Below are 16,409 nucleotides of genomic sequence, written 5' to 3'. Positions count from 1 at the left end.
GGCCCCTTTCGACAGCCGGCCGTTTTCCCTCCAAAAAACTTAGTATATACACCTTTTCTTTCTTTTTTTCGGCAGGCAGGCAGGTGTGTGTGTGTCCCCGTCCCTCCCGAGAGAGCGCTGCCCCTTGCCTCTGCCCGCAGGTGCCGACGGTCCGCTTTCGCTTGCAGCTCACTCGGCACGGCTGCTGCTGGTGGGAGGGGCCTAAGCTAAGGAGGCCGGCCGGCTGGCGCCCCCCGCGGCTGCGGTCGTTGTCGGGCCGTTGACAGGAGATCAAAGAGCAGGGCCCCCGCCCGGGACTGGCGGGCAGGCAGGCGAGCAAGCAGGCAGGCAAGAGAGGGGGAGAGCGGAGTCCGGGCGGCCGGCAGCCGCGTGCGGACCGGGCTCCAGAGGCGTCGGCCTGCGCCGCTGCGCGCCAGCCGGACGCCCGCGCGCCCGCCCAAGGCCGGCGTCGGGCATCGCTTCTCGGCCTTTTGGCTAAGATCAAGTGTAGTATCTGTTCTTATCAGTTTAATATCTGATACGTCCCCCATCGGGGGACCACATATTAAACGGATTTTTGGAACAGGGAGCTGGATCAGGAGCTTGCTCCGTCCTCTCCACGCATCGGCCCGGTATTGCAGCGCCTCCGGGAACGGTGCACTACCTTCTCTCAGCGGTGAAAAGACAGACGTAGCTAGCAAGCAAGCGAGGTGGACCGGAGCTCCTTCCTCTCCGGTCTCGTCTCTCGTCCATCTGTGTGTCTCTGTGTCTCTCTCTCTCCCCCTCCCCGTTCCCGTGCTCCCTCCGTGCACTTTCCCGCGCCTCGACTCTCTCGGCAAGCAGGCCGGCCCCCTTTTCGGCTCCCGTGCGTTTTCCCTCCAAAAAACTTAGTTTTTTCCTCCTTTTTCCAGGGAGGCAGGCGTGGCTTGTGTGTGTGTGTGTGTGTGTGTGTGTGTGTGTGTGTGTGTGTGTGTGTGTCCCCGTCCTTGCAGGCGGGCCCCTTTCGACAGCCGGCCGTTTTCCCTCCAAAAAACTTAGTATATACACCTTTTCTTTCTTTTTTTCGGCAGGCAGGCAGGTGTGTGTGTGTCCCCGTCCCTCCCGAGAGAGCGCTGCCCCTTGCCTCTGCCCGCAGGTGCCGACGGTCCGCTTTCGCTTGCAGCTCACTCGGCACGGCTGCTGCTGGTGGGAGGGGCCTAAGCTAAGGAGGCCGGCCGGCTGGCGCCCCCCGCGGCTGCGGTCGTTGTCGGGCCGTTGACAGGAGATCAAAGAGCAGGGCCCCCGCCCGGGACTGGCGGGCAGGCAGGCGAGCAAGCAGGCAGGCAAGAGAGGGGGAGAGCGGAGTCCGGGCGGCCGGCAGCCGCGTGCGGACCGGGCTCCAGAGGCGTCGGCCTGCGCCGCTGCGCGCCAGCCGGACGCCCGCGCGCCCGCCCAAGGCCGGCGTCGGGCATCGCTTCTCGGCCTTTTGGCTAAGATCAAGTGTAGTATCTGTTCTTATCAGTTTAATATCTGATACGTCCCCCATCGGGGGACCACATATTAAACGGATTTTTGGAACAGGGAGCTGGATCAGGAGCTTGCTCCGTCCTCTCCACGCATCGGCCCGGTATTGCAGCGCCTCCGGGAACGGTGCACTACCTTCTCTCAGCGGTGAAAAGACAGACGTAGCTAGCAAGCAAGCGAGGTGGACCGGAGCTCCTTCCTCTCCGGTCTCGTCTCTCGTCCATCTGTGTGTCTCTGTGTCTCTCTCTCTCCCCCTCCCCGTTCCCGTGCTCCCTCCGTGCACTTTCCCGCGCCTCGACTCTCTCGGCAAGCAGGCCGGCCCCCTTTTCGGCTCCCGTGCGTTTTCCCTCCAAAAAACTTAGTTTTTTCCTCCTTTTTCCAGGGAGGCAGGCGTGGCTTGTGTGTGTGTGTGTGTGTGTGTGTGTGTGTGTGTGTGTGTGTGTCCCCGTCCTTGCAGGCGGGCCCCTTTCGACAGCCGGCCGTTTTCCCTCCAAAAAACTTAGTATATACACCTTTTCTTTCTTTTTTTCGGCAGGCAGGCAGGTGTGTGTGTGTCCCCGTCCCTCCCGAGAGAGCGCTGCCCCTTGCCTCTGCCCGCAGGTGCCGACGGTCCGCTTTCGCTTGCAGCTCACTCGGCACGGCTGCTGCTGGTGGGAGGGGCCTAAGCTAAGGAGGCCGGCCGGCTGGCGCCCCCCGCGGCTGCGGTCGTTGTCGGGCCGTTGACAGGAGATCAAAGAGCAGGGCCCCCGCCCGGGACTGGCGGGCAGGCAGGCGAGCAAGCAGGCAGGCAAGAGAGGGGGAGAGCGGAGTCCGGGCGGCCGGCAGCCGCGTGCGGACCGGGCTCCAGAGGCGTCGGCCTGCGCCGCTGCGCGCCAGCCGGACGCCCGCGCGCCCGCCCAAGGCCGGCGTCGGGCATCGCTTCTCGGCCTTTTGGCTAAGATCAAGTGTAGTATCTGTTCTTATCAGTTTAATATCTGATACGTCCCCCATCGGGGGACCACATATTAAACGGATTTTTGGAACAGGGAGCTGGATCAGGAGCTTGCTCCGTCCTCTCCACGCATCGGCCCGGTATTGCAGCGCCTCCGGGAACGGTGCACTACCTTCTCTCAGCGGTGAAAAGACAGACGTAGCTAGCAAGCAAGCGAGGTGGACCGGAGCTCCTTCCTCTCCGGTCTCGTCTCTCGTCCATCTGTGTGTCTCTGTGTCTCTCTCTCTCCCCCTCCCCGTTCCCGTGCTCCCTCCGTGCACTTTCCCGCGCCTCGACTCTCTCGGCAAGCAGGCCGGCCCCCTTTTCGGCTCCCGTGCGTTTTCCCTCCAAAAAACTTAGTTTTTTCCTCCTTTTTCCAGGGAGGCAGGCGTGGCTTGTGTGTGTGTGTGTGTGTGTGTGTGTGTGTGTGTGTGTGTGTGTGTGTCCCCGTCCTTGCAGGCGGGCCCCTTTCGACAGCCGGCCGTTTTCCCTCCAAAAAACTTAGTATATACACCTTTTCTTTCTTTTTTTCGGCAGGCAGGCAGGTGTGTGTGTGTCCCCGTCCCTCCCGAGAGAGCGCTGCCCCTTGCCTCTGCCCGCAGGTGCCGACGGTCCGCTTTCGCTTGCAGCTCACTCGGCACGGCTGCTGCTGGTGGGAGGGGCCTAAGCTAAGGAGGCCGGCCGGCTGGCGCCCCCCGCGGCTGCGGTCGTTGTCGGGCCGTTGACAGGAGATCAAAGAGCAGGGCCCCCGCCCGGGACTGGCGGGCAGGCAGGCGAGCAAGCAGGCAGGCAAGAGAGGGGGAGAGCGGAGTCCGGGCGGCCGGCAGCCGCGTGCGGACCGGGCTCCAGAGGCGTCGGCCTGCGCCGCTGCGCGCCAGCCGGACGCCCGCGCGCCCGCCCAAGGCCGGCGTCGGGCATCGCTTCTCGGCCTTTTGGCTAAGATCAAGTGTAGTATCTGTTCTTATCAGTTTAATATCTGATACGTCCCCCATCGGGGGACCACATATTAAACGGATTTTTGGAACAGGGAGCTGGATCAGGAGCTTGCTCCGTCCTCTCCACGCATCGGCCCGGTATTGCAGCGCCTCCGGGAACGGTGCACTACCTTCTCTCAGCGGTGAAAAGACAGACGTAGCTAGCAAGCAAGCGAGGTGGACCGGAGCTCCTTCCTCTCCGGTCTCGTCTCTCGTCCATCTGTGTGTCTCTGTGTCTCTCTCTCTCCCCCTCCCCGTTCCCGTGCTCCCTCCGTGCACTTTCCCGCGCCTCGACTCTCTCGGCAAGCAGGCCGGCCCCCTTTTCGGCTCCCGTGCGTTTTCCCTCCAAAAAACTTAGTTTTTTCCTCCTTTTTCCAGGGAGGCAGGCGTGGCTTGTGTGTGTGTGTGTGTGTGTGTGTGTGTGTGTGTGTGTGTGTGTGTGTGTGTGTGTCCCCGTCCTTGCAGGCGGGCCCCTTTCGACAGCCGGCCGTTTTCCCTCCAAAAAACTTAGTATATACACCTTTTCTTTCTTTTTTTCGGCAGGCAGGCAGGTGTGTGTGTGTCCCCGTCCCTCCCGAGAGAGCGCTGCCCCTTGCCTCTGCCCGCAGGTGCCGACGGTCCGCTTTCGCTTGCAGCTCACTCGGCACGGCTGCTGCTGGTGGGAGGGGCCTAAGCTAAGGAGGCCGGCCGGCTGGCGCCCCCCGCGGCTGCGGTCGTTGTCGGGCCGTTGACAGGAGATCAAAGAGCAGGGCCCCCGCCCGGGACTGGCGGGCAGGCAGGCGAGCAAGCAGGCAGGCAAGAGAGGGGGAGAGCGGAGTCCGGGCGGCCGGCAGCCGCGTGCGGACCGGGCTCCAGAGGCGTCGGCCTGCGCCGCTGCGCGCCAGCCGGACGCCCGCGCGCCCGCCCAAGGCCGGCGTCGGGCATCGCTTCTCGGCCTTTTGGCTAAGATCAAGTGTAGTATCTGTTCTTATCAGTTTAATATCTGATACGTCCCCCATCGGGGGACCACATATTAAACGGATTTTTGGAACAGGGAGCTGGATCAGGAGCTTGCTCCGTCCTCTCCACGCATCGGCCCGGTATTGCAGCGCCTCCGGGAACGGTGCACTACCTTCTCTCAGCGGTGAAAAGACAGACGTAGCTAGCAAGCAAGCGAGGTGGACCGGAGCTCCTTCCTCTCCGGTCTCGTCTCTCGTCCATCTGTGTGTCTCTGTGTCTCTCTCTCTCCCCCTCCCCGTTCCCGTGCTCCCTCCGTGCACTTTCCCGCGCCTCGACTCTCTCGGCAAGCAGGCCGGCCCCCTTTTCGGCTCCCGTGCGTTTTCCCTCCAAAAAACTTAGTTTTTTCCTCCTTTTTCCAGGGAGGCAGGCGTGGCTTGTGTGTGTGTGTGTGTGTGTGTGTGTGTGTGTGTGTGTGTGTGTGTGTGTGTCCCCGTCCTTGCAGGCGGGCCCCTTTCGACAGCCGGCCGTTTTCCCTCCAAAAAACTTAGTATATACACCTTTTCTTTCTTTTTTTCGGCAGGCAGGCAGGTGTGTGTGTGTCCCCGTCCCTCCCGAGAGAGCGCTGCCCCTTGCCTCTGCCCGCAGGTGCCGACGGTCCGCTTTCGCTTGCAGCTCACTCGGCACGGCTGCTGCTGGTGGGAGGGGCCTAAGCTAAGGAGGCCGGCCGGCTGGCGCCCCCCGCGGCTGCGGTCGTTGTCGGGCCGTTGACAGGAGATCAAAGAGCAGGGCCCCCGCCCGGGACTGGCGGGCAGGCAGGCGAGCAAGCAGGCAGGCAAGAGAGGGGGAGAGCGGAGTCCGGGCGGCCGGCAGCCGCGTGCGGACCGGGCTCCAGAGGCGTCGGCCTGCGCCGCTGCGCGCCAGCCGGACGCCCGCGCGCCCGCCCAAGGCCGGCGTCGGGCATCGCTTCTCGGCCTTTTGGCTAAGATCAAGTGTAGTATCTGTTCTTATCAGTTTAATATCTGATACGTCCCCCATCGGGGGACCACATATTAAACGGATTTTTGGAACAGGGAGCTGGATCAGGAGCTTGCTCCGTCCTCTCCACGCATCGGCCCGGTATTGCAGCGCCTCCGGGAACGGTGCACTACCTTCTCTCAGCGGTGAAAAGACAGACGTAGCTAGCAAGCAAGCGAGGTGGACCGGAGCTCCTTCCTCTCCGGTCTCGTCTCTCGTCCATCTGTGTGTCTCTGTGTCTCTCTCTCTCCCCCTCCCCGTTCCCGTGCTCCCTCCGTGCACTTTCCCGCGCCTCGACTCTCTCGGCAAGCAGGCCGGCCCCCTTTTCGGCTCCCGTGCGTTTTCCCTCCAAAAAACTTAGTTTTTTCCTCCTTTTTCCAGGGAGGCAGGCGTGGCTTGTGTGTGTGTGTGTGTGTGTGTGTGTGTGTCCCCGTCCTTGCAGGCGGGCCCCTTTCGACAGCCGGCCGTTTTCCCTCCAAAAAACTTAGTATATACACCTTTTCTTTCTTTTTTTCGGCAGGCAGGCAGGTGTGTGTGTGTCCCCGTCCCTCCCGAGAGAGCGCTGCCCCTTGCCTCTGCCCGCAGGTGCCGACGGTCCGCTTTCGCTTGCAGCTCACTCGGCACGGCTGCTGCTGGTGGGAGGGGCCTAAGCTAAGGAGGCCGGCCGGCTGGCGCCCCCCGCGGCTGCGGTCGTTGTCGGGCCGTTGACAGGAGATCAAAGAGCAGGGCCCCCGCCCGGGACTGGCGGGCAGGCAGGCGAGCAAGCAGGCAGGCAAGAGAGGGGGAGAGCGGAGTCCGGGCGGCCGGCAGCCGCGTGCGGACCGGGCTCCAGAGGCGTCGGCCTGCGCCGCTGCGCGCCAGCCGGACGCCCGCGCGCCCGCCCAAGGCCGGCGTCGGGCATCGCTTCTCGGCCTTTTGGCTAAGATCAAGTGTAGTATCTGTTCTTATCAGTTTAATATCTGATACGTCCCCCATCGGGGGACCACATATTAAACGGATTTTTGGAACAGGGAGCTGGATCAGGAGCTTGCTCCGTCCTCTCCACGCATCGGCCCGGTATTGCAGCGCCTCCGGGAACGGTGCACTACCTTCTCTCAGCGGTGAAAAGACAGACGTAGCTAGCAAGCAAGCGAGGTGGACCGGAGCTCCTTCCTCTCCGGTCTCGTCTCTCGTCCATCTGTGTGTCTCTGTGTCTCTCTCTCTCCCCCTCCCCGTTCCCGTGCTCCCTCCGTGCACTTTCCCGCGCCTCGACTCTCTCGGCAAGCAGGCCGGCCCCCTTTTCGGCTCCCGTGCGTTTTCCCTCCAAAAAACTTAGTTTTTTCCTCCTTTTTCCAGGGAGGCAGGCGTGGCTTGTGTGTGTGTGTGTGTGTGTGTGTGTGTGTGTGTGTGTGTGTGTGTGTGTCCCCGTCCTTGCAGGCGGGCCCCTTTCGACAGCCGGCCGTTTTCCCTCCAAAAAACTTAGTATATACACCTTTTCTTTCTTTTTTTCGGCAGGCAGGCAGGTGTGTGTGTGTCCCCGTCCCTCCCGAGAGAGCGCTGCCCCTTGCCTCTGCCCGCAGGTGCCGACGGTCCGCTTTCGCTTGCAGCTCACTCGGCACGGCTGCTGCTGGTGGGAGGGGCCTAAGCTAAGGAGGCCGGCCGGCTGGCGCCCCCCGCGGCTGCGGTCGTTGTCGGGCCGTTGACAGGAGATCAAAGAGCAGGGCCCCCGCCCGGGACTGGCGGGCAGGCAGGCGAGCAAGCAGGCAGGCAAGAGAGGGGGAGAGCGGAGTCCGGGCGGCCGGCAGCCGCGTGCGGACCGGGCTCCAGAGGCGTCGGCCTGCGCCGCTGCGCGCCAGCCGGACGCCCGCGCGCCCGCCCAAGGCCGGCGTCGGGCATCGCTTCTCGGCCTTTTGGCTAAGATCAAGTGTAGTATCTGTTCTTATCAGTTTAATATCTGATACGTCCCCCATCGGGGGACCACATATTAAACGGATTTTTGGAACAGGGAGCTGGATCAGGAGCTTGCTCCGTCCTCTCCACGCATCGGCCCGGTATTGCAGCGCCTCCGGGAACGGTGCACTACCTTCTCTCAGCGGTGAAAAGACAGACGTAGCTAGCAAGCAAGCGAGGTGGACCGGAGCTCCTTCCTCTCCGGTCTCGTCTCTCGTCCATCTGTGTGTCTCTGTGTCTCTCTCTCTCCCCCTCCCCGTTCCCGTGCTCCCTCCGTGCACTTTCCCGCGCCTCGACTCTCTCGGCAAGCAGGCCGGCCCCCTTTTCGGCTCCCGTGCGTTTTCCCTCCAAAAAACTTAGTTTTTTCCTCCTTTTTCCAGGGAGGCAGGCGTGGCTTGTGTGTGTGTGTGTGTGTGTGTGTGTGTGTGTGTGTGTGTGTGTGTGTGTGTGTGTGTGTGTGTGTGTCCCCGTCCTTGCAGGCGGGCCCCTTTCGACAGCCGGCCGTTTTCCCTCCAAAAAACTTAGTATATACACCTTTTCTTTCTTTTTTTCGGCAGGCAGGCAGGTGTGTGTGTGTCCCCGTCCCTCCCGAGAGAGCGCTGCCCCTTGCCTCTGCCCGCAGGTGCCGACGGTCCGCTTTCGCTTGCAGCTCACTCGGCACGGCTGCTGCTGGTGGGAGGGGCCTAAGCTAAGGAGGCCGGCCGGCTGGCGCCCCCCGCGGCTGCGGTCGTTGTCGGGCCGTTGACAGGAGATCAAAGAGCAGGGCCCCCGCCCGGGACTGGCGGGCAGGCAGGCGAGCAAGCAGGCAGGCAAGAGAGGGGGAGAGCGGAGTCCGGGCGGCCGGCAGCCGCGTGCGGACCGGGCTCCAGAGGCGTCGGCCTGCGCCGCTGCGCGCCAGCCGGACGCCCGCGCGCCCGCCCAAGGCCGGCGTCGGGCATCGCTTCTCGGCCTTTTGGCTAAGATCAAGGTTTAAGCCGGCAAGCCCGCAATTCCAAGATCTTAGTCCAGGGGGTCGGGAAGGCGACAGGAGGAATGCTGTGACGGAGACGACTGGATGGGGGACCGTGGAGTTTTGGAGCCAGAAGGATCGTGGTGACGAGAAGGGGGAACGGCGGTGGCGAGGAAATTTTGCTGAGCTGGACGGAGTCGGAGGGCGGCGGCGTGCTTACCTGGAGGTTTCCGGAAAGGGCGACGACGCAGTGGCTGGAGTGATGGCAGGGTACCCTTGGGCGAGGAACGAGCAGCGGAAGGACTCCCTCCGTTTCTCGCTGAGGAATTTGGATGGACCGATGACCTGGGACAGAGATAGGTTTAAAGAGTTGGTTCTGGTTAAATGCTTGGGGGTGCGTTTGTCAGATGTTTTCTGCTTGCAGGACTTTGTCAGATGCGGGATTTTCGAGGTGACTCTAGTATCGGACATCTTGTGTTTTGAAGTGTGGCGGATGGTACAGGAGAAGAAAGAGGAGTTTCCTGTAAAGTTGTTCCGTGTGGAGCCGATGTTTGTTGGAGATCTGAAAGTTATGACAGTTTTCTTTTCAGATCCATTTGTCCCTGAGGAGGACTTAGTCTCCTTCTTGAGGCGGTTTGTGGATCTGCAAGGAGCCGGTACGAGAGAGCTGGACAAGGATGGCGTGTGGTCTGGGAAACGGACATATTGGATGAGACTGAGATTGGGGAAGACAGCAGAGGAGGGGGTGATATACCCCCCAGCTTTCTTCATGATCGGGACACATAGGGGTTACCTGGTGTATTCCGGGCAACCCCTTGAATGCAGAGCGTGTGGTGGTCGGGGACATTTTGCGGCGCAGTGCGTGTCAGTGCACTGCAAACGGTGTGGGAAGATGGGACATGTGGTGAAGGATTGTGTACGAGAGAAAAGGTGTTTTAAGTGTGATGGGCTGGGACATGTGTCACGGGTTTGTTTGAGTAAGGGGATGGAGAGGGTTGGGGAGTCAGGGGTAGATGGGAGTGAGGAAGAGGGAGGGGAAATAGGAAACGATAGTGAGAGTAGTGTGGGAAGTTTTGATAAAATAGGTGTGAGGGTGGGATGTAAGAGTGAGGGAGAGATGCGTTTGAGTTGTGCATTTTTTTTGGAGCCTTCGACAGATGTGGACCAAGATAGTAAGGTTAGTGAGATAAATGGGACTGGTACGGTAATGGTGCAGAAGGGAGAGCAGAGGAATAATGTGGGGGAGACTAATCAGTGTGATGAAAGGGGAAGGATGGAAGAGAGTGATGTGAAGGGAGGGATGATTGTTGTTGAAGGGGAGGAAATGTACACGAAGGGAGCGTATACAGAGATTTTGTTTGATAGTGACGGTGACATAGTTTTGACGGATCTTGAGGAGGAATGTGAAAGACTGTGTTTGGGTGATGATGTCAGTGATAATGTGGTAGCTTCGAATGTGGAGGTGAAGGGTGAAGGACACGAGAAGAGGGAGGTAAGGGTGGGACAGATAGTCAAGAAAAAGGGAAAAAAGAAAGTGAAGAGATGAGGGAGATCAAGAAGGGGTGGAGGTTATCTGAATAAGGGGAGGGGTTATGGAGATGTGGTTTACTTTGGGTGTGGGAACTAATGTAAGTGAATATAGATGTGTTAAGGATTTGTGTTTGCTGTGTAATGATTTTGGTTGAAAAAAGAGTTTAGGATGTTATTAGTATAAGGGGATTATGGGGATGCGGGTTTTCTTTTGGGTTTGAGAATTTAATGTAAGTGAACATGGAAGTGCCAAGGGTTTATGTTTAGTGTGTAACGATTTTGGTTGAAGTTAGGATGTTATTAGAATAAGGGGATTATGGAAATGTTTCATTTGGGTTTGAGAGTTAATGTATGTGAATATGGAAGTGTTAAAGGATTTATGTTTATTGTGTAATGATTTGATTGAAGTTGGGAGGTAATTTGTGTAAGGGGTGGGGTTATGGTGATGAGGTTTCCTTCGGGTTAGAGAGTAATATGGTTTGAGAAGTTAATGTAAGTGAAGATGGATGTGTAAAGGGTTTATGTTCTGTTGTGTAACGATTAAGGTCGAATTTGGGAGGGTCAAGATGATGGGGTTTTGTTGTTAAGTCATGAATGTTTTTTGTTACCCTGAACTGTTGTACGGGTTTGTTATCATGAATTGGTCCGTTTTTGTAGTTATTGTGGTTGAGGTTTTGGTTGGAATTCATGTGATTATGGAATGTAAGGTTTATGAACTGTTTTATGTTATGTTTCCGGTTTGATGGAATATTTGAGTTTAAGGTACAATGATGTTTGGATTTTGAGTATTTGGTGTAATATTGATTTTGTATTTTGCAATAAAAAAAAAAAAAAAAAAAAAAAAAAAATCTGTTCTTATCAGTTTAATATCTGATACGTCCCCCATCGGGGGACCACATATTAAACGGATTTTTGGAACAGGGAGCTGGATCAGGAGCTTGCTCCGTCCTCTCCACGCATCGGCCCGGTATTGCAGCGCCTCCGGGAACGGTGCACTACCTTCTCTCAGCGGTGAAAAGACAGACGTAGCTAGCAAGCAAGCGAGGTGGACCGGAGCTCCTTCCTCTCCGGTCTCGTCTCTCGTCCATCTGTGTGTCTCTGTGTCTCTCTCTCTCCCCCTCCCCGTTCCCGTGCTCCCTCCGTGCACTTTCCCGCGCCTCGACTCTCTCGGCAAGCAGGCCGGCCCCCTTTTCGGCTCCCGTGCGTTTTCCCTCCAAAAAACTTAGTTTTTTCCTCCTTTTTCCAGGGAGGCAGGCGTGGCTTGTGTGTGTGTGTGTGTGTGTGTGTGTGTGTGTGTGTGTGTGTGTGTGTCCCCGTCCTTGCAGGCGGGCCCCTTTCGACAGCCGGCCGTTTTCCCTCCAAAAAACTTAGTATATACACCTTTTCTTTCTTTTTTTCGGCAGGCAGGCAGGTGTGTGTGTGTCCCCGTCCCTCCCGAGAGAGCGCTGCCCCTTGCCTCTGCCCGCAGGTGCCGACGGTCCGCTTTCGCTTGCAGCTCACTCGGCACGGCTGCTGCTGGTGGGAGGGGCCTAAGCTAAGGAGGCCGGCCGGCTGGCGCCCCCCGCGGCTGCGGTCGTTGTCGGGCCGTTGACAGGAGATCAAAGAGCAGGGCCCCCGCCCGGGACTGGCGGGCAGGCAGGCGAGCAAGCAGGCAGGCAAGAGAGGGGGAGAGCGGAGTCCGGGCGGCCGGCAGCCGCGTGCGGACCGGGCTCCAGAGGCGTCGGCCTGCGCCGCTGCGCGCCAGCCGGACGCCCGCGCGCCCGCCCAAGGCCGGCGTCGGGCATCGCTTCTCGGCCTTTTGGCTAAGATCAAGTGTAGTATCTGTTCTTATCAGTTTAATATCTGATACGTCCCCCATCGGGGGACCACATATTAAACGGATTTTTGGAACAGGGAGCTGGATCAGGAGCTTGCTCCGTCCTCTCCACGCATCGGCCCGGTATTGCAGCGCCTCCGGGAACGGTGCACTACCTTCTCTCAGCGGTGAAAAGACAGACGTAGCTAGCAAGCAAGCGAGGTGGACCGGAGCTCCTTCCTCTCCGGTCTCGTCTCTCGTCCATCTGTGTGTCTCTGTGTCTCTCTCTCTCCCCCTCCCCGTTCCCGTGCTCCCTCCGTGCACTTTCCCGCGCCTCGACTCTCTCGGCAAGCAGGCCGGCCCCCTTTTCGGCTCCCGTGCGTTTTCCCTCCAAAAAACTTAGTTTTTTCCTCCTTTTTCCAGGGAGGCAGGCGTGGCTTGTGTGTGTGTGTGTGTGTGTGTGTGTGTGTGTGTGTGTGTGTGTGTGTGTGTCCCCGTCCTTGCAGGCGGGCCCCTTTCGACAGCCGGCCGTTTTCCCTCCAAAAAACTTAGTATATACACCTTTTCTTTCTTTTTTTCGGCAGGCAGGCAGGTGTGTGTGTGTCCCCGTCCCTCCCGAGAGAGCGCTGCCCCTTGCCTCTGCCCGCAGGTGCCGACGGTCCGCTTTCGCTTGCAGCTCACTCGGCACGGCTGCTGCTGGTGGGAGGGGCCTAAGCTAAGGAGGCCGGCCGGCTGGCGCCCCCCGCGGCTGCGGTCGTTGTCGGGCCGTTGACAGGAGATCAAAGAGCAGGGCCCCCGCCCGGGACTGGCGGGCAGGCAGGCGAGCAAGCAGGCAGGCAAGAGAGGGGGAGAGCGGAGTCCGGGCGGCCGGCAGCCGCGTGCGGACCGGGCTCCAGAGGCGTCGGCCTGCGCCGCTGCGCGCCAGCCGGACGCCCGCGCGCCCGCCCAAGGCCGGCGTCGGGCATCGCTTCTCGGCCTTTTGGCTAAGATCAAGTGTAGTATCTGTTCTTATCAGTTTAATATCTGATACGTCCCCCATCGGGGGACCACATATTAAACGGATTTTTGGAACAGGGAGCTGGATCAGGAGCTTGCTCCGTCCTCTCCACGCATCGGCCCGGTATTGCAGCGCCTCCGGGAACGGTGCACTACCTTCTCTCAGCGGTGAAAAGACAGACGTAGCTAGCAAGCAAGCGAGGTGGACCGGAGCTCCTTCCTCTCCGGTCTCGTCTCTCGTCCATCTGTGTGTCTCTGTGTCTCTCTCTCTCCCCCTCCCCGTTCCCGTGCTCCCTCCGTGCACTTTCCCGCGCCTCGACTCTCTCGGCAAGCAGGCCGGCCCCCTTTTCGGCTCCCGTGCGTTTTCCCTCCAAAAAACTTAGTTTTTTCCTCCTTTTTCCAGGGAGGCAGGCGTGGCTGTGTGTGTGTGTGTGTGTGTGTGTGTGTGTGTGTGTGTGTGTGTGTGTGTGTGTGTGTGTGTGTGTGTGTCCCCGTCCTTGCAGGCGGGCCCCTTTCGACAGCCGGCCGTTTTCCCTCCAAAAAACTTAGTATATACACCTTTTCTTTCTTTTTTTCGGCAGGCAGGCAGGTGTGTGTGTGTCCCCGTCCCTCCCGAGAGAGCGCTGCCCCTTGCCTCTGCCCGCAGGTGCCGACGGTCCGCTTTCGCTTGCAGCTCACTCGGCACGGCTGCTGCTGGTGGGAGGGGCCTAAGCTAAGGAGGCCGGCCGGCTGGCGCCCCCCGCGGCTGCGGTCGTTGTCGGGCCGTTGACAGGAGATCAAAGAGCAGGGCCCCCGCCCGGGACTGGCGGGCAGGCAGGCGAGCAAGCAGGCAGGCAAGAGAGGGGGAGAGCGGAGTCCGGGCGGCCGGCAGCCGCGTGCGGACCGGGCTCCAGAGGCGTCGGCCTGCGCCGCTGCGCGCCAGCCGGACGCCCGCGCGCCCGCCCAAGGCCGGCGTCGGGCATCGCTTCTCGGCCTTTTGGCTAAGATCAAGGTTTAAGCCGGCAAGCCCGCAATTCCGAGGTCTTAGTCCAGGGGGTCGGGAAGGCGACGGGAGGAGCGGACGAGGAGCGGACGAGGAGCTGGCGAGGAGCTGACGAGGAGTTGGAGTTGCTGTGTATCCGGGCCGGAGGACTGCTGCGTGAGGGGAGCGTTGGAGGCAGACGAGTCGGAGGATACCGGGTTGACGGATTCCTGTTCCTGGGAAGGCGGCGATGGGCGAGCGGAGTGGCGGAATGGTGGCGGGAGACCCTCGGTCCCGGGAGGGACGAATGAGGGACTCTGTGCGGTTTGTGCTGCGGGATTTGGAGGTCGGACGGACTTTTTTGGATCGAGCGGTGTTTGCACGTCGGATTTTGGTGGAGACTTTTTCTTTGAAGGTGGAGGATGTTTTATGTTTCCAGGACTTTGTGGGGAAAGGTACAGTGGATCTGACTTTGGCATCGGCTGTGATTTGTCGGAAGGTTTGGGAGAAGGCATTGGCAATCAAGGATTGTGAACCGCTGAATGTTTTTTATTTGGAGCCGCTGTTTGAAAGGGAGTTGAGGCCATTGCAAGTGCATGTGTTCGACCCCTTTGTGCCGGAGGAAGAGGTGCGATTCTTTTTGAAGCGGTTTGTTGATGTACAGGGTCCGGGACATAAAGTTTTTGATGCAGGCGGCTATTGGAACTGCAGGCGGAGGTACTTAGTCCGCTTCCGGGCCAGTGCGGGACTGGGGGGGGCCGTGGTGCATCCGCCAGCAAATTTTATGATTGGTGCGAGTCGTGGGTATCTGTTTTACCCGGGTCAGCCAGGTGGCTGTCGGAGGTGTGGTAAGGAGGGGCATGTGGTTGCAACTTGTCCATGTATAATATGTAGAAGGTGTGGGGAGGAGGGGCATGTGGGGGCAAACTGTAAGAAAGAGCCTGTGTGTAATCTATGTGGCGAGAAGGGGCACATGTATAATCGGTGTTCGGGAAAGGTTCGAACATATGCACAGGCTGCATCAGCGGGGCCAGTGCCTTCGAGGGCGCAGCCGGGGACGGACAAGCAGGATACAGTCAGGGTTGCAGGAACATCGAGGGACGAGGAGGTGACTGGTCGGGTTGAGGGTTTGGGGAGTGACGATATGGATATCGTGCCAGAAACTGTGGGGACACCGGGAGAGGAGCTGGGAGAGGGGAGTCTGTCGCAGACTTTGGCGATGGTTGTGGGTTTGGCGGAGGCTTCTGGGGGGAAGGTTCAGGAGGATGAAGGGAAGGTGGGAGAAGGGTCTAAAGGTTTAGTGGAAGGGGTTTCATGGGCAGAAGTAATGTCTGCGGAAGAAGGAAGGAAGGAGGCGCAGGAGATAAGAGCAAAGCGGAAGTCGAAGAGGAAGCCGGAGGGGGAGGAACAACGGAGTAAGGCTAAGGGGGGTAGGATGAGTGTTGGTGACCCCAACCCCTTTGAGGTGTTGGCTGTGGAGGATTCGGAGGAGGACGGTGAGATGGAATGTTCGGGCAGGGAGACGCCAGGTCAGGCAAAGGTGGGGGATGCGACAGGGCAGACGAGTAGTGATGGGATTGGTAAGGGATCACTAGGAGCAGAGAGTAGTGAAGGGGCAGTAGAGACACCCGGGGAGGGTGGATCTGGAGTAGTTCGGGACACGAGGCAAGAGAGGGAGGCTAGGGCTATAGAATTCCAGAAGGTGTTAGGCCGTTGGGCCATACCACGGGTAGATCGTATTCAATGGTCTAAGGGGAAGGAGACTCCGTGGGACAGGGATGTAGATGAGGGGTGTAGTGCTGACGTTTGGACAGTACCCTGTAGATTGGATTGTAATGTTCGTGACGAGGGCATTATAGCGGAACTGCATTCCCGGGAGAGGTTTTATGACTCTCTAAAGTTCGAATATCAACTTGAGGGGTCTCGGGTGACGGCAGTGAGGGTGTCAGGAGATAGGGCGATAGAGTGTGCTAGGGCGTTGAATGAACTTCATGCAGCTTTGAAAAGGAGGAAAGAGCGGATGAAGGGGGGAAAGGGTGCGGAGGGGACGGGATGATTTGCATAAAGGGCGGGATTATGGATATGAGGGAAGGAGCATTCTGGTGTCAGTTTGTGGAAGGGTATGGGTGGAGACGTATTTTGGACTGTGGGCGAGGGCCGAAGGATGTTATTGCTTTGTTATGTATGTCTTGGGGGGTTTGACGTGGGTGGGGTGTGGTATGATATGAGGATATGCTGTGCGGGATGGTTAGTTTGTGTTACCCTGGGTGGAGGTATGGGTTTGTTATGGGGGGTTTGGTTTGTGGGATGGTTTGTTTCGTTTGTACATTTGTGGTTGTGTTGTTTATGTTTGGTGACGATTGTTGAATGTTTGACCTTTATGAACTGTTTTTCAATAAAAAAAAAAAAAAAAAAAAAATCTGTTCTTATCAGTTTAATATCTGATACGTCCCCCATCGGGGGACCACATATTAAACGGATTTTTGGAACAGGGAGCTGGATCAGGAGCTTGCTCCGTCCTCTCCACGCATCGGCCCGGTATTGCAGCGCCTCCGGGAACGGTGCACTACCTTCTCTCAGCGGTGAAAAGACAGACGTAGCTAGCAAGCAAGCGAGGTGGACCGGAGCTCCTTCCTCTCCGGTCTCGTCTCTCGTCCATCTGTGTGTCTCTGTGTCTCTCTCTCTCCCCCTCCCCGTTCCCGTGCTCCCTCCGTGCACTTTCCCGCGCCTCGACTCTCTCGGCAAGCAGGCCGGCCCCCTTTTCGGCTCCCGTGCGTTTTCCCTCCAAAAAACTTAGTTTTTTCCTCCTTTTTCCAGGGAGGCAGGCGTGGCTTGTGTGTGTGTGTGTGTGTGTGTGTGTGTGTGTGTGT

The 16,409-nt window shown here is 59.0% G+C and overlaps 11 non-coding genes and 1 pseudogene across 11 annotated transcripts; all 12 read left to right on the top strand.

The window, feature by feature from the left end:
• Positions 1–454: 454 nt before the first annotated feature.
• Positions 455–645, top strand: LOC148808543 (U2 spliceosomal RNA). Its single transcript, XR_016088014.1, has one exon. It is a non-coding gene; the product is annotated as a U2 spliceosomal RNA (small nuclear RNA).
• A 783-nt stretch (positions 646–1,428) lies between these two features.
• Positions 1,429–1,619, top strand: LOC148808542 (U2 spliceosomal RNA). Its single transcript, XR_016088013.1, has one exon. It is a non-coding gene; the product is annotated as a U2 spliceosomal RNA (small nuclear RNA).
• A 777-nt stretch (positions 1,620–2,396) lies between these two features.
• On the top strand, positions 2,397–2,587 carry LOC148808541 (U2 spliceosomal RNA). Its single transcript, XR_016088012.1, has one exon. It is a non-coding gene; the product is annotated as a U2 spliceosomal RNA (small nuclear RNA).
• A 781-nt stretch (positions 2,588–3,368) lies between these two features.
• Positions 3,369–3,559, top strand: LOC148808540 (U2 spliceosomal RNA). The gene has a single exon (XR_016088010.1). It is a non-coding gene; the product is annotated as a U2 spliceosomal RNA (small nuclear RNA).
• A 789-nt stretch (positions 3,560–4,348) lies between these two features.
• On the top strand, positions 4,349–4,539 carry LOC148808539 (U2 spliceosomal RNA). Its single transcript, XR_016088009.1, has one exon. It is a non-coding gene; the product is annotated as a U2 spliceosomal RNA (small nuclear RNA).
• A 785-nt stretch (positions 4,540–5,324) lies between these two features.
• On the top strand, positions 5,325–5,515 carry LOC148808538 (U2 spliceosomal RNA). Its single transcript, XR_016088008.1, has one exon. It is a non-coding gene; the product is annotated as a U2 spliceosomal RNA (small nuclear RNA).
• Positions 5,516–6,278: 763 nt separating this feature from the next.
• On the top strand, positions 6,279–6,469 carry LOC148808537 (U2 spliceosomal RNA). Its single transcript, XR_016088007.1, has one exon. It is a non-coding gene; the product is annotated as a U2 spliceosomal RNA (small nuclear RNA).
• Positions 6,470–7,252: 783 nt separating this feature from the next.
• Positions 7,253–7,443, top strand: LOC148808536 (U2 spliceosomal RNA). Its single transcript, XR_016088006.1, has one exon. It is a non-coding gene; the product is annotated as a U2 spliceosomal RNA (small nuclear RNA).
• A 3,143-nt stretch (positions 7,444–10,586) lies between these two features.
• On the top strand, positions 10,587–10,788 carry LOC148808535 (U2 spliceosomal RNA; annotated as a pseudogene).
• A 781-nt stretch (positions 10,789–11,569) lies between these two features.
• Positions 11,570–11,760, top strand: LOC148808534 (U2 spliceosomal RNA). Its single transcript, XR_016088005.1, has one exon. It is a non-coding gene; the product is annotated as a U2 spliceosomal RNA (small nuclear RNA).
• A 785-nt stretch (positions 11,761–12,545) lies between these two features.
• LOC148808533 (U2 spliceosomal RNA) lies at positions 12,546–12,736 on the top strand. Its single transcript, XR_016088004.1, has one exon. It is a non-coding gene; the product is annotated as a U2 spliceosomal RNA (small nuclear RNA).
• Positions 12,737–15,923: 3,187 nt separating this feature from the next.
• On the top strand, positions 15,924–16,111 carry LOC148808532 (U2 spliceosomal RNA). The gene has a single exon (XR_016088131.1). It is a non-coding gene; the product is annotated as a U2 spliceosomal RNA (small nuclear RNA).
• Positions 16,112–16,409: the final 298 nt, after the last annotated feature.

The sequence above is a fragment of the Atractosteus spatula genome, unplaced genomic scaffold (genome assembly GCF_055471065.1).
Source record: "Atractosteus spatula isolate fAtrSpa1 unplaced genomic scaffold, fAtrSpa1.hap1 Scaffold_21, whole genome shotgun sequence".
Classification (NCBI taxonomy): domain Eukaryota; kingdom Metazoa; phylum Chordata; class Actinopteri; order Semionotiformes; family Lepisosteidae; genus Atractosteus; species Atractosteus spatula.
Note: the sequence above shows the minus strand (reverse complement) of the source record. Positions and strands in the feature narration are given on the sequence as shown.